The sequence below is a fragment of the Neophocaena asiaeorientalis genome, unplaced genomic scaffold, assembly GCF_003031525.2.
Source record: "Neophocaena asiaeorientalis asiaeorientalis breed wild unplaced genomic scaffold, Neophocaena_asiaeorientalis_V1.1 scaffold371, whole genome shotgun sequence".
Taxonomy (NCBI): Eukaryota; Metazoa; Chordata; class Mammalia; order Artiodactyla; family Phocoenidae; genus Neophocaena; species Neophocaena asiaeorientalis.
In genome coordinates, this window is record NW_020172369.1 from 3,145,927 (window position 1) to 3,159,306 (window position 13,380).

Genomic DNA, 13,380 nt, shown 5'->3' on the forward strand with positions numbered 1-13,380 from the left:
TGTAAAAATATACCATGGAGATCAACCCCTGTCAGTGCAGGTAGTACTTTCTGATCACTGTATAATATTCCATAACATGGATGTAACTCATTTAATAATTCTTCTATTGGTACTCATTAGGTTATTTCCAGTTACTTATTAATATGCACAAGTCTGTAATGAGCATTTTTGTAGACAGTTATAGTGTACCTAAACACATATTTCTGTAGAACAAAGATTCTTAATAGAACTGCTGAGTTAAAGGGTGTATGCAATAGATACCACCAAATTATTTTTAAAAGATTATAAAGTTTTTCTTCTATCAGAGTGTATAGAATTACTTGTCTCTTCACATTCTCACCAAATTTGAACATAATTGATATATTTTTCTTTTAAATTTCTACCAAACTGATGGGTAAAAATATTTCTTTGTTTAACTTTTCAGATGATTTTGGAGGTTGAAAACATTTGTATCTGATTCTTAGGCATTTGCAGTCCCTTATTCTTTAGATTGTCTGTTCATAATCTTTGCCCGTTTTGTCTTATTAATTTAAACATTTTATTGAATTGTTGTAAATAAATGTCATATATATGTTGACTAGATTCTGGACTTTAATTAGATTTACTTTGTGACCTGAAAAATAATAAAATTTCTTGTGAGGTTCATGTGTACTTGAATAGAAAGACTATTTTATGTATAAATTATGTGTTCTGCTAAATGAAATTTACAGCCACATTATATGTAATTTTTCACTAAATACAATCAAAGGTGATCTCTAAGAGAACTGTTGCTGTTAAAACTCTAGGGGAGGAGAGAAAATTTAGAAAATTGCTGTAGGGAATGACAGAAAAAAAAAAAAGGAGGATTTAGATAAGATTATAAGCCAGGATTTAACAGCTAAATATGCACAGACAATTGTGGAATGTTTGAGATCCAGCAGCAAAGACCTAGCCAAAGGATATATATAAAAGACTGTGTATATGGGCACACAAGAGGTTAGCACTACTAGAAAAATTAGCATGTAGAATGGCAATAAACCAGCCATTGAAAAATCACAACCAAGTAATTACGATTGGGTCCATAGCAAGAGTCATCTCAATGTGAAACAGTATCTTCTGAGATAGGTAATCCTCATATACTTCTAGAACAAATCAGAGGTAGTGGTGATTTATTGTTGATTTGGATACTAATATTAATCCTTTTCATTATCAGATAAAAGAGCCTAACTGGAAAAACAAAAACAGAAACAAAACTCTGTGAAGAAAATGAAGTCTACATTGTTAAATAAGCTTACCTACAAGGAGCTGTGAGTTGTTTTCTTGTGTATCTTTATGACAAAGGGACTGGGATTCTGTAAAAGGGCCTCTTTCAAGGCAGATATGAATTTTATAACTCCGAAAAGAATAAAAATTACACACATGCTCCCAGTAGCCCTGCAGGCTTTGTGAGTAAAAAGACTGTGACAGTTTAAATGATTGTAATAATACTGGTATGGTGAACTTCTTTTTTCCCCCTGAAATAAGAAGTTCTGTGCTATTGTGTAAGCCACTAACTGATATACTCTCCTGCATTTATGATTATGACCTGCTTGGAATATTCTGAGAATGTCCTAGCAAGAGAATTATCAGAGGCAAATTTTAGTACTGCTGGAAACTGAAACATGTTTTTTTCATTTTATTCAAATATTTACTCTGTTTGGAATTGATCTAACTAAAGTAGTTCTATTTTTTAAGTAGAAATACAAAATAGAGAGAAAGAAAAAAAAAACAAATAAACCTGCCAAAAATGTGTAATAAAAATATGAAAAATCTCATTGCAGAATCCAGCCAATAATTATTATAAACATTCAATCAAAAGTCAAATTATTTATTTTATCCAGCAGAACTCTTTTTCAATAAAACAGTTGAATTATCATGTGAGAATAAATTTCTATAAATTTTGTAAAGTTTTTAACCTCTGCCAGCGAGGGTTGAAAAGTGGATCTAATAGTTTATGAATTTTCACAAGAGCCAACAGTGTCTTTTTTACATACGATTGCATTTGTATCTTATAAATCTTGAGCTGAATTATAGCTATCATTCCTCTTAAACCTCATCTAAAAATAAAATTAAATTGCCTTAAGTCTTTTTCTTGTGAGTGCAAAATACACATTTATTTTTCTCCACATCTTGTACAGGGATAGAGGTCAATGGGAAAAGTAAAACAAACAAACATGTATTCAGAGATATTTGAATAAACTCACTTGTATCTGTATCTATTTCTGCTGCATTTGAATTGATGAAATTTCACAGTATAAAAATGTAAATCGCTAGTTAATTATGCAAATAAGTCATCCAGTTCAGGTATGCTATATTTTCAGATTGTTTTGAAGATTGTGTTTATTGGTAAAGATACAGAATGAATAATGGGGAGCATTGTTTTCTTGCTGTCAAAATGCATGTTTTAGTAGGAGTAACCAGTTGAAAATAATCAATTCAGTGCTGGGAGCAGCTGCAGTATGCCTTTATGGAACACAATAATTTCAAATTAATTTAATCCAAGATGAATTACAAATTATTTTTGTAAACTACACATTAATCCTTAAGGGTTATTTAAACAGCTGAACTTGATGTCATTTGCCCCATCTGCCACAACAGATGCTTTATTCCAATATGAATATTAAATGAATTTTGAAGGCAATTTCCATTACTGTAAGAAATATTTACAGATTGCAGAAAAGATGACAGTTTCTCTGATGATTGGGAATGCTTTTCTGTAAATTTTATCATGAAAGGTATTAAAAATATAAAGCATGGCACAAACCTAAGTTTAACTGCAGAACACAAAGACATTAAATACCCCTCACATAGATAATTTTCAGTGTCAGCCTTTTCCCATAGATTATTTAAGCGCTTTACACATTAGCCGTACTTGTAAATTTTGGTTGAATTTACTACCTTCTTTCTAAATGACACATTTTAATTTTATTTGCCATGACTTACTTTTAGACTCATGTATTTCTTTTGATTGGAGAAAATCAGATTTGGCATATAGTTATCTTCTATTTTCAATGAGAAAAATTCCATTGAAATTTTACAAGCATTGATTATATATTGAGAGATTTAAAACATTGGGCGAACAAGAGCTCTAAAGACTATAAATCACTGAAGAAATACACATGAAGAATGATTTCTTTATGAGCATAGATTACTAACAATCAAGGAGCAATTGTGGAACAGGTGAATGCTATGATATATGCAATGATATGCATTGCAACATTGTGGTGGTAGTGATTTTGTGACGATCTATTTTGCACCACCGAGATAAAGGGTAGACATAACATGTTGATGAGTGCTAGGAAGTATTAAACAACAGTTAGAAGCAACAGAATATATGCAAGATAGCAACATGGATAAATCATTAAAATATAGTGTTTAGTGACCAGAGTAGAATACAGAATGTCAGTTTCAATTTATTTATTTTTATTCTCATTATAGGCATATGTTCCTTCTTCTATGCATTCTTGGTATTTTTGGATGCCAGACAATTTTAATTTTATACGTATATTATGGGACACAATTAAGACACTTGATCCTTTTACTTCTTGTCTTTAAAGTTTCTCAGGCAGGACCAAAGACATGTTTAGCCTAGAGTTAATTATTCCTCACTACTGAGGCAACCCTTTTGAGTGTCTCATACATCATGAGGTTTTCCTGTCTTGCTGGGGGTAAAAGCAGTATTCACAGTGCCGTGTGAGTGTCAGGTATTGCTGCCTCTTTCCTTATGGGTAATTCTTTCTCAAGCATTGGCTAGTTTCCTCATGTGCATTTGCTGATCAATACTCACCCGAATTCTCAAGAGGGGACCCTCTGTAGATCTCTGTGGTTCTTTCTTTTTGCAACTCTTTCCTCTCATGTTCTAGCTTGAAAACACCAGTCACTTTGGCCTCTTTGGATTCTCAGCTCTGTCTCCTCAACTCAGGGAGTCTGCTCACATCTACTTGGGTTGTCCCTCTTTTGCCACAGCCTGGAAACTCTCCTAAGAAAATAATACTGGGCAATTGTAAGGCTCACTTGATTTGTTCCCTGTCTTTCAGGGATTACTATACTTTGCTGCCTGATATCTAGTGTTTGGATAGTCACTGTCTCAAATATGTGTTTTGCTTTTTCATGTTGCTAGAGATGAGAGGGTAAATCTAGTCTATGTTACTCCATTTTGGCCAGAAGCAAAAACTCTCCAGCTATAAAGTAGCTAGGCTCTCTAGAACTTTTCCAGTATTCAGAGCCTAAGAGTTTTGAAGAGAAAATCCTAATGCTACTCCTAAAATATTTGAAGCCAGTAGTGGATTGACTCTAACTTAAGCTCAATAAAACCAAGAAACAGCTCCACCAAAGATTAGATGGGCACAGTACTAGTGACCTAAGGGAAAAAAAAAAGATACTTGTCATTTTGGGGGACAGATGCTATTTACTTTAATCTCTAATGTTCTTTTATATCCATCAAACAATCAAAAATTTTATGTCTACATGAATAAGCAAGACCATGTCTATACAGACAACAAATTAAACAGTCACTAGGATCATATCCGGAAACTAGTCAAATTTAGGAATAAATTTGGAAAATTTATTCTTAAATAAATTTAAACCTATGGAAAAATGTAAACCTATGGAAAAATGTAAACCTACTTTAAAATAATCATGTTAATTATTTTAAATAATCTGTTGAAAAGACAATAAAGTGCAAGCACAAATAGAAATTTCAGCAAAATCATGGAAACTGATTCTAATATTTATATGGAAATGTAAAGTATAAAGAATATCCAAAACAATATTGAATAACAGAAACAAAATTGGGGACTTAAATACTTCATTTTAAGGATTACTATAATGCTATAATTATTAGTGTGTTACTAGTGTAGGGGTGAACATAAAAATGAAAGGAACACATTGAGAGTCAAGTAGTAGTCCCACAGATGTTTAGTCAAGCACATTTTTCAACCAAGGAAGTAATTAAACTCAATGGAAAATGAAAAGTCTTTTTTAAAAAATGTTGTTATAACAAAACACCTGGATATTTATGGAAAATTATTAGCCTAGACTGCTAGTCACCCATACACAAATATTACTTTGAGACAAACCATAGACCTAAACATAAAAGCTAGAAATATAAAGTTTTTAGAATAAAAGATAAGTGAATATCTTCACAACCTTAGGATGGGCAAAGTTTTCTTAAACAAGACATACAAGACACATCATAAAATAAAACAAATGAAAAACTGAATCCCATTCCAATTAAAATAATTTCCTATTAAAATAAACCTTTTAAAAATTATTAGGCAAATTACAGAGTGGTAAACTATTCATAATATATATTTCCATGCACAATATATAAAAGATTCACTCAAAAATGAAAATAACATATTTAAATATGAGCAAAAGAGGATAGAAAATACACAAGTGTCCAATAAGTACATGAAATATGATCAAGATCATTAGCAATTAGAGAAATGCATTTTAAATGGTCAAAAATGCTCTGTAGCATCCTCTAAAATGGCTAAAAATTTCACATGCACACACTCAATATCAAAAGTTACAGAATTTGAGCAACTAGAACTCTCCCACATTGCTGATGTGTATATAATAAGATGATGCCATCACCTTGGCAGTTTATTATAAACCGAAGGTCATTACCCTACTACCCAGTTATTCTGCTTCGGGCTATGTAACTAACCATAACAAATTACTTACACAATAATTTTCACAAGAGCTATATTGTAATATCCTCAAACTGGAAACAACCCAAATTTGCATCAACATGAGAATAGTTATCAAAAATTAAATAATATTCACATAAAATTTTACTAAATTAAAAGGAACAAACTTGATACACAAAATGACATGATATATCTCAAACGCATTACTGTGAATGCTCATAGGGGTATCTATATGGATGTCATCAAAGTGAACCCATGAGATATTTACTTTGCCCATTTATGCAGTCTTTCAATTCAACTCCACTCTACTCTGCACAAAAGTAATATTTCTTCATTCTATAATAGTTTTGGGGGGATCTAAACTTTGAAATTACCCCTGAAATTTCAGCAATTCATTGAGAAAGTTCTAATTCTTACTTTATTTCTTGGGTTCATCTAAAGAACAGCAATCACTTCAGAGTACCATGTGTTTTTCCCATTTGAATTAGTTGGAAGGGTATGGTGGAACTTACTGTTTGCTACCCTATCAGTCCACATGCACACAAACAAAACATAACAAAAGGGAGTACACTAGATAAAACAAAATAAGGTTAAGATAAAAAAAAATCAAAATAATTCTCTGGGAAAGAATAGATTTGTGTGGGTTAGAGAATGGTCATGGCATGCAGAGACTCTGTCCAGTAAAACCCATTTTCTTCATTTTCCATACTAATAAATTTGAATTGGGCTTGAGAGCTCCTAGCTGGGGATTACCTTCTCTTGATCTCATTGCAGTTTAAGTGTCCATTGACCATGTCATCTTTAATGAAATATGAGAAAAGTTGATGTGTATCTTTACAATGTGGGATCATTTAGAGAAGAGGTGAGACTTCCTTACTTTACCTTCCCCTGCTTACTAGCTGGAATCTTGATATAAGATCTCGCAAGATGTACCGTGAAAGTCCTTGAACCTTGTAAATGACATTTATTGAAAAACTCACTCCTCATGTAAAGAACTTCCCAGATCAATATTATAAGGGGAATAGGGCAACTTCTGAAAAATAAAACATTTTCCATGTTTGACTGAATTTATCTGTGATTGAACCCATGTACAGTATATTATTGCGAAGTTAGGGAATTGTAATTTCAAATCACAGCCCAAGAAACAAAAAGATTTTTGACTGTTTCATCTTCTCTCAACCTATATTTTCTAAACAGTAAGATCAGGATAATAATATAATATTGCAAAAAGTAGATTTAAAATTTGAAGGACTCACAGAGTAGGTGCTCAAAATATTATAATTCTCTAACATTCATTTTCATTCTATTTATATTGCATACACACTTTGAAGGATCAAATACATACCTTAAGGGTTTCCCTGGTGGTGCAGTGGTTAAGAATCTGCCTGCCAATGCAGGGGACACGGGTTCGAGCCCTGGCCCAGGAAGATCCCACATGCCGCGGAGCAGCTAAGCCTGTGTGCCACAACTACTGAACCTGAGCTCTAGAGCCCGCAAGCCACAACTACTGAGCTCACGTGCTACAACTACTGAAACCTGCACACCTAGAACCCATGCTCCACAACAAAAGAAGCCACGACAATGAGAAACCCACACACCGCAACGAAGAGTAGCCCCCTCTCACCACAACTAGAGAAAGCCTGTGCACAGCAACGAAGACCCAACACAGCCAAAAATAAATTAATTAATTATTAAAAAAAAAAAAAAACATACATTATTGTAGGTTGTAACAAACGGAAGTGACTGCCAAATTGTTATGTGCTGCATTAAACAGTATGCAGTGCTCCAACAATTTGACAACCTGTACTTCTACTACCGTTTCATCACCTAGGCCTAGAGTACTTGCTAAACTTGTAACTTTCAAAAAAATGTAGGTAGATTGATTCATTACTATTTGGTAATTTAAACTTTGCAAATGAAACAAATGAAAGAAGACTCTACTGCTTTTCTGAGTCTTGTTACTTCTGTTTCATGATTACAACTTTGAAGATGGCTTCTTTTAGGGAACCTTACATTTGATACTCACTATATCTCACTTTAAAGTTAGCATTTGCCTGAATATAATGCAATCAAAACATCACGTCACTCATTTAAAAATACATATACTTTGGAAAGTATAGGAGACTGAAAAAAACATAGCAAATTGTAAACATTAATCAGCTTTAAATATATAAACAAAAACAAAACAACAGAAATAGTTTTTATTATGATGTATGTGGATATGTGATACATGCTGGAAAAAATATTTAAGAATAAAAATATTTTCCTTAAAGACTACTAGGCCATGTAAAAAATATGGAGTCATTCTGATATTCTCTCCACTAAATGTTTTTAGCTGAGTGTTTACAATATATAAACAATTCTCTTTGAGACCTTGACTTGAATGAACAAACATAAAATCTACTGAAAATAGTTCTGTGTGACTCAGTTCTTCTTAGGAAAAGAAATTCAATTCACTTCTTGGCTATTATCAAGATGAATGCTTCAGTTTTGAGCTTCTCTCCCCAGTTTAGATTTTGGTAAATGTAAGGTCGTTCATTTTTTGAACGTTTAACTCAAGCAAGTTAAAGTCTGTGCTATTCAGATTAAAGATACATCTTACTTGTAAACTGAAATGTAATGCAGCAATTAAAGTGAAAAACATCTGATTTTTCTACGGAACTGCAAAGAGCAAGACAGAGCATACTTATGAGTAAAGAATATAAATGTTGTATTCCAAGTGTTGTGAAATACATTTTATGATGTATCCAGAACCAGAAATGTGCTATTTATTAATGAGTTTCTATAATATATGTTAATGAAATGAATATTTTTCAATAGACTTTAATTCCTTTGCCATGGTATTTCCTGGAAAATAGTGAAATGAATAGTGACTAGATATCCAAGTGATATTTTACCTACTCAACGTCAGAAAGAAATTTACAAGATCAACATTTAAAAAGTCATAAAAATATGCTGTATCAAATTATTAAAGGGAAGAATGCAGCAACAATATGTGTTTTATGTTTTCTGAAAGTCTAGCCTGTGGGAAGCTTAGTGCTGTTTTCCTTAATCCTTACAACTTATGGTAGGTAGGTATTCTTGCCCCAACATTACATCTGAGGAACATGAAGATCTTACACCTTCAGTTACCTTCCCAGAGTCATACAAAACATGGAAAAATGGTTAAGAGGATTCAATACCCCATGTTATTTCACTGTACAATGCCATCTACGTTACATGAATTCTCACATAGTATTGAAAATAAAGATTTAATTTTTAAAAAAAGAATATTAAAGTATAGTTGATTTACAATGTTGTGTGAATTGTCTGCTGTACAGCAAGGTGACTCAAGTATATATATACACACACATTCTTTTTCATATTCTTTTCCATTATGGTTTATCACAGGATATTGAATATAGTTCCCTGTGCTATAGAGTAGGACCTCGTTGTTTATCCATCCTATATATACTAGTTTGCATCTGTTAATTCCCAAACTCCCAATCCTTCCCTCCCCCATGCCCCCTCCTCCCTTGGCAATCACAAGTCTGTTCTCTACATCTATGAGTCTGTTTCTGTTTCATAGATATGTTCATTTGTGCCATATTTTAGATTCCACATATAAGTGATATCATATGGTATTTGTCTTTCTCTTTCTGACTTACTTTGCTTGGTATGATAATCTCTGGGTCCAGCCATGCTTTATGGCTGAGTAATATTCCATTTTATATATGTACCAGGTTTAATTTTTATGGTAATCCACAGCCATATTTTCTCTAATATATTGCCAGACTACCTTTTCCTTTAACTTTCTTTCTCAGTAAATATGTTTCATGAGCCATATTTCTTTGTCAAGAACTTCATTTTAATTCTTTGGTCCAACTAGAACATTCCACAGATTTTTTTTTTTAATTACGACTATTTTTTTTTTAAAGCAGTTTAAGGTTCACAGCAAAGTTGAGGGGAAGGTAAAGCAAATTTCCACTTACTCCTTGTCCCCACACATGCATAGCCTCTCCTATTACTAATATCCCTCACTAGAGTGGTACATTTATTACAATTGATATTTTCATTTTATTATAAATATGTTTTATTATAAATATAAATGTTAATTATTCTGAAGATTTCCTCTTTGAGCCATGTTGTTTAATCTCCATGCATTTTGGTATTCTCCTGTTATCTTTCTGTTATGGATTTCTAGTTTAATTCCATTGTGGTCATACTGTATGATTTCTATTCTTTTAACTTTGTTAAGGTGTCTTTTATGGCCCAGAATATGGTCAATTTTGGTGACTTTCCCATATGAGCTTGAGAAGAATGTGTATTCTTCTGTTGTTGGATGAAGTAGTCTATAGATGTCTTTTACATCCAGTTGATTGATTGTGTTGTTGAGTTCAACTATGTCCTTGCTGATTTTCTGTCTGCTGGATCTGTCCATTTCTGAGAGAAGAATGTTGAAGTCTCCAACTATGATAGTGGATTCATCTATTTCTCCCTGCAGTTCTGTTGGTTTTTGCCTCATGTAGCTTGATGCTCTGTTGTCAGGCACATACATATTAAGAATTGTTAGGTTTTCCTGGAGAACTGACCTCTTTATCATTATGTAATGCCCTTCTTTATGCTCGATCATTTTCCCTCCTTTGAAATCTGTTTTATCTGAAATTAATAAAGCTACTCTTGCCTTTTGTTTTAATTAGTGTTAATTTGGCACATTTTTCTCTATTTACTTTTAATTCATATGTGTCATATTTTAAGTGAGTTTTTTTATGGACAAAATATAGTTGGGTCTTGATTTTTGGTCCACTCTAACAATCTCTATCATTTAATTGATTTCTTTAAACCATTGACATCTATAGTGATTATTAATACAGTTGAATTAATATCTACCATATTTGTTACTATTTTCTATTTATCGCCCTAGTTCTTTGCTCTTATTTTTTGTTTTCCACCTTTATTTTTTTGCCTTTTGTGATTTTAATTTAGCATTTTATATGATTCCATTTTTCTCTTTTTTAGCATATTGATTATGCTTCTTTTTTAACATTTTTTATTATTTATGTGTTTGTCCTGGAATTTCTAATACTTATAGTTAATCCAAATCTACTTTCAAATACCACTGCATCACTTCATTGCTAGTGTGAATATCTTATATAATAATCCTAATTCCTTCCACTTGTCCCTTGTATCATTGCTGTCATTCATTTCTGATATATATGCATACAGAAGCATATAAATATAGATACATAAAATACATATGTAACCCAATATACTGTTGTTATTATTTTGATGTTAATATTAATTAATTTTTGAGGTTCAAATTTTTATACTTATTTTTTCAAAGATTTCTGTTTTCTTAATGTCATGTTTAGAATAGGAACTTTTGGTAGTAAAGTTTATTAAGACTCTTGATACATACAGCAAAAATTATTTTATAAGGATTACAACAATTAAGTTTCCATTGCCTTATATAATTATTTAACAATATACATTAAATAATTTTTTCAATTCTATAAACAAATATTTGATCTCATCTTTTAAAGAAATAAATAATATTTTCACAAGTTTTATAACAATGGTTTTATTGAGCAAATTACTTGCTCATGTAATTTGTTTTCTTTTTTCTTTTATTAATGGTTCTCAGCAACAGTTGAATTAAACAAATTAATCATCTACCTCAGATGATGAAATATTATTATTATCAGTCCAGTTGATGTCTCTATTGTTTAAATTTTTATTTATCATTCTTTTTAATGCCATCTCTATTCTTTTCTCTAGTCCTCATGATAAAGTACCATTTTAGTGTTTGGGTAAGTTTCTTTTCATTTGTTAACATCCTTAGAAGTCATAAAGTGTCTTTTATACATGTACATTTAATTTACTTCACCTAAATGGCACAGTGTTATGCATCTAATTCCTTTTTCTATGTTTCCCTTCTTCCACACTATAAACTCTTTTAAAAGTATATTTATCATTTATTCTCTTGGATTTTTGTCTTTTTCTAATTTCCTTCTGTGACTTTGTTTTTTAAAGATATAAATCATTTTGGAGTGATATTAGAAATAGCTAGAAATAATTTAGAGTTAGAAATAATTTTCTGATTTTGTTTTTTATCTTCCTGTAATATTTGGATAATATAGTAACTGATGATTGATATTCAGGAAATTAATGCATAACTTTTATGGACTGAATGTTTTTTTTCCTTCAATGTTCCTCCAAATTCATATGCTAAATGTTTCCTCTAAAATCATATACTAAAACCTTAACTTCTAGTGTGGTTATATTTGGAAATGGGGACTCTAAGGAAGTAATTAAGGTTAAGTTAGTTCATAAAGGTAAGGCTCTGACTTCATAGGATTAGTGTCCTTATAAGAAGAGACATCAGAGAGCTGGCTCTTGCTCCCTTGCACAAAGAAAAAGGTCATGTGAGCATACATCAAGATGGTAGCTGCCTACATGCCAAGAGAAGAAGCCTCAGAATGAAACCTACCTTGCTGGCACCTTGATCTAGGACTTTACAGACTCTGGAATTGTGAGAAATAAATTTCTCTTGTTTAAGTCCTCTAGTTTGTGTTAATTTGCTATGGCAGCCCAAACAGATTAATACAATGTCCTACCCCTATTTTTTCATGTTGCTTTCTTATTTAACAATGTGTCATGAATTGCACTCTTCTCCATCTAGGTCTATCCCTATCCTAAACACTTTTGGTGGCCATATCAAAATCTTTTGAGAAGTATTTTCAAAATTTCTCATTTTCCCTCAGGATTCAGACAAGTGAGGTTCTTTTACTGATGGGATGGCTCATACCTCATACATATTCATGTTGTAAAAAAGTTTTGATAGTCTTGCCTCACCCAAAACATCTAGAATTTCACCATTTTTTTTATATTGTTTCAATTGTCCCTTTAATTTAGCCTTTTGAGATCCATGGGTTGAGGATCACTTGCAACAGGCACACCTGAAATGCTGTGGAAAATTTAACATTACTGGCCTATACTAACATCAGAATCAGTAGTGCTTTGATAAGGAGATTAGAATATGGGTTAATGACAAGCTCTCCAGGTCATTATAACATATCTTAGGCATGTTAAAGTATAATTCTCATATAGACAATCCATTGGGATATATATATAAAACTCTACAGAAGTTCATTTTATTTTCCTCTAAATAGTTCATTTTTCTAGCAAAATGTATCCTTGATCTTGTTGTATATCTGGTTCTATTTTCTCATAATCTGAAAGAAACTATTTTCCCTATTTCAGAGGTGATAATCAGAACTACTTGAGAAGGAACAATAAATGTTTTGGAAGAATCAACTTTTTATGATTAGTAATATAATTCACTGAAAGCATCTGTTATTATTTTTGTTTATAGTATAATTTTCTGTAGGAAATTTAAAAAAAAACAAATCTTTAACAAGGCAGTATAGACACAGAAAAAGCACTGAATATTTTATATAAAGAAAAACAATATAATAAGTTGGTGAGCACAAATACACACAATGTAGATTTATAAATCAAATGACAAAATGCATTTATCTATTGTACAAGGTTTTCCTAAGCCAAATTGGAGTATTTTTATATTAGTTAAGTTACTAAATAGCTACTATATTCCTAAATTTTAATCCATTATCATGTTTTTTTATTTACAATACCAGTTTTCTGAATAATACAAAGTTGCATTTCTATACCCATTGTCCCCAACCTTTTTGGCACCAGGGACTGGTTT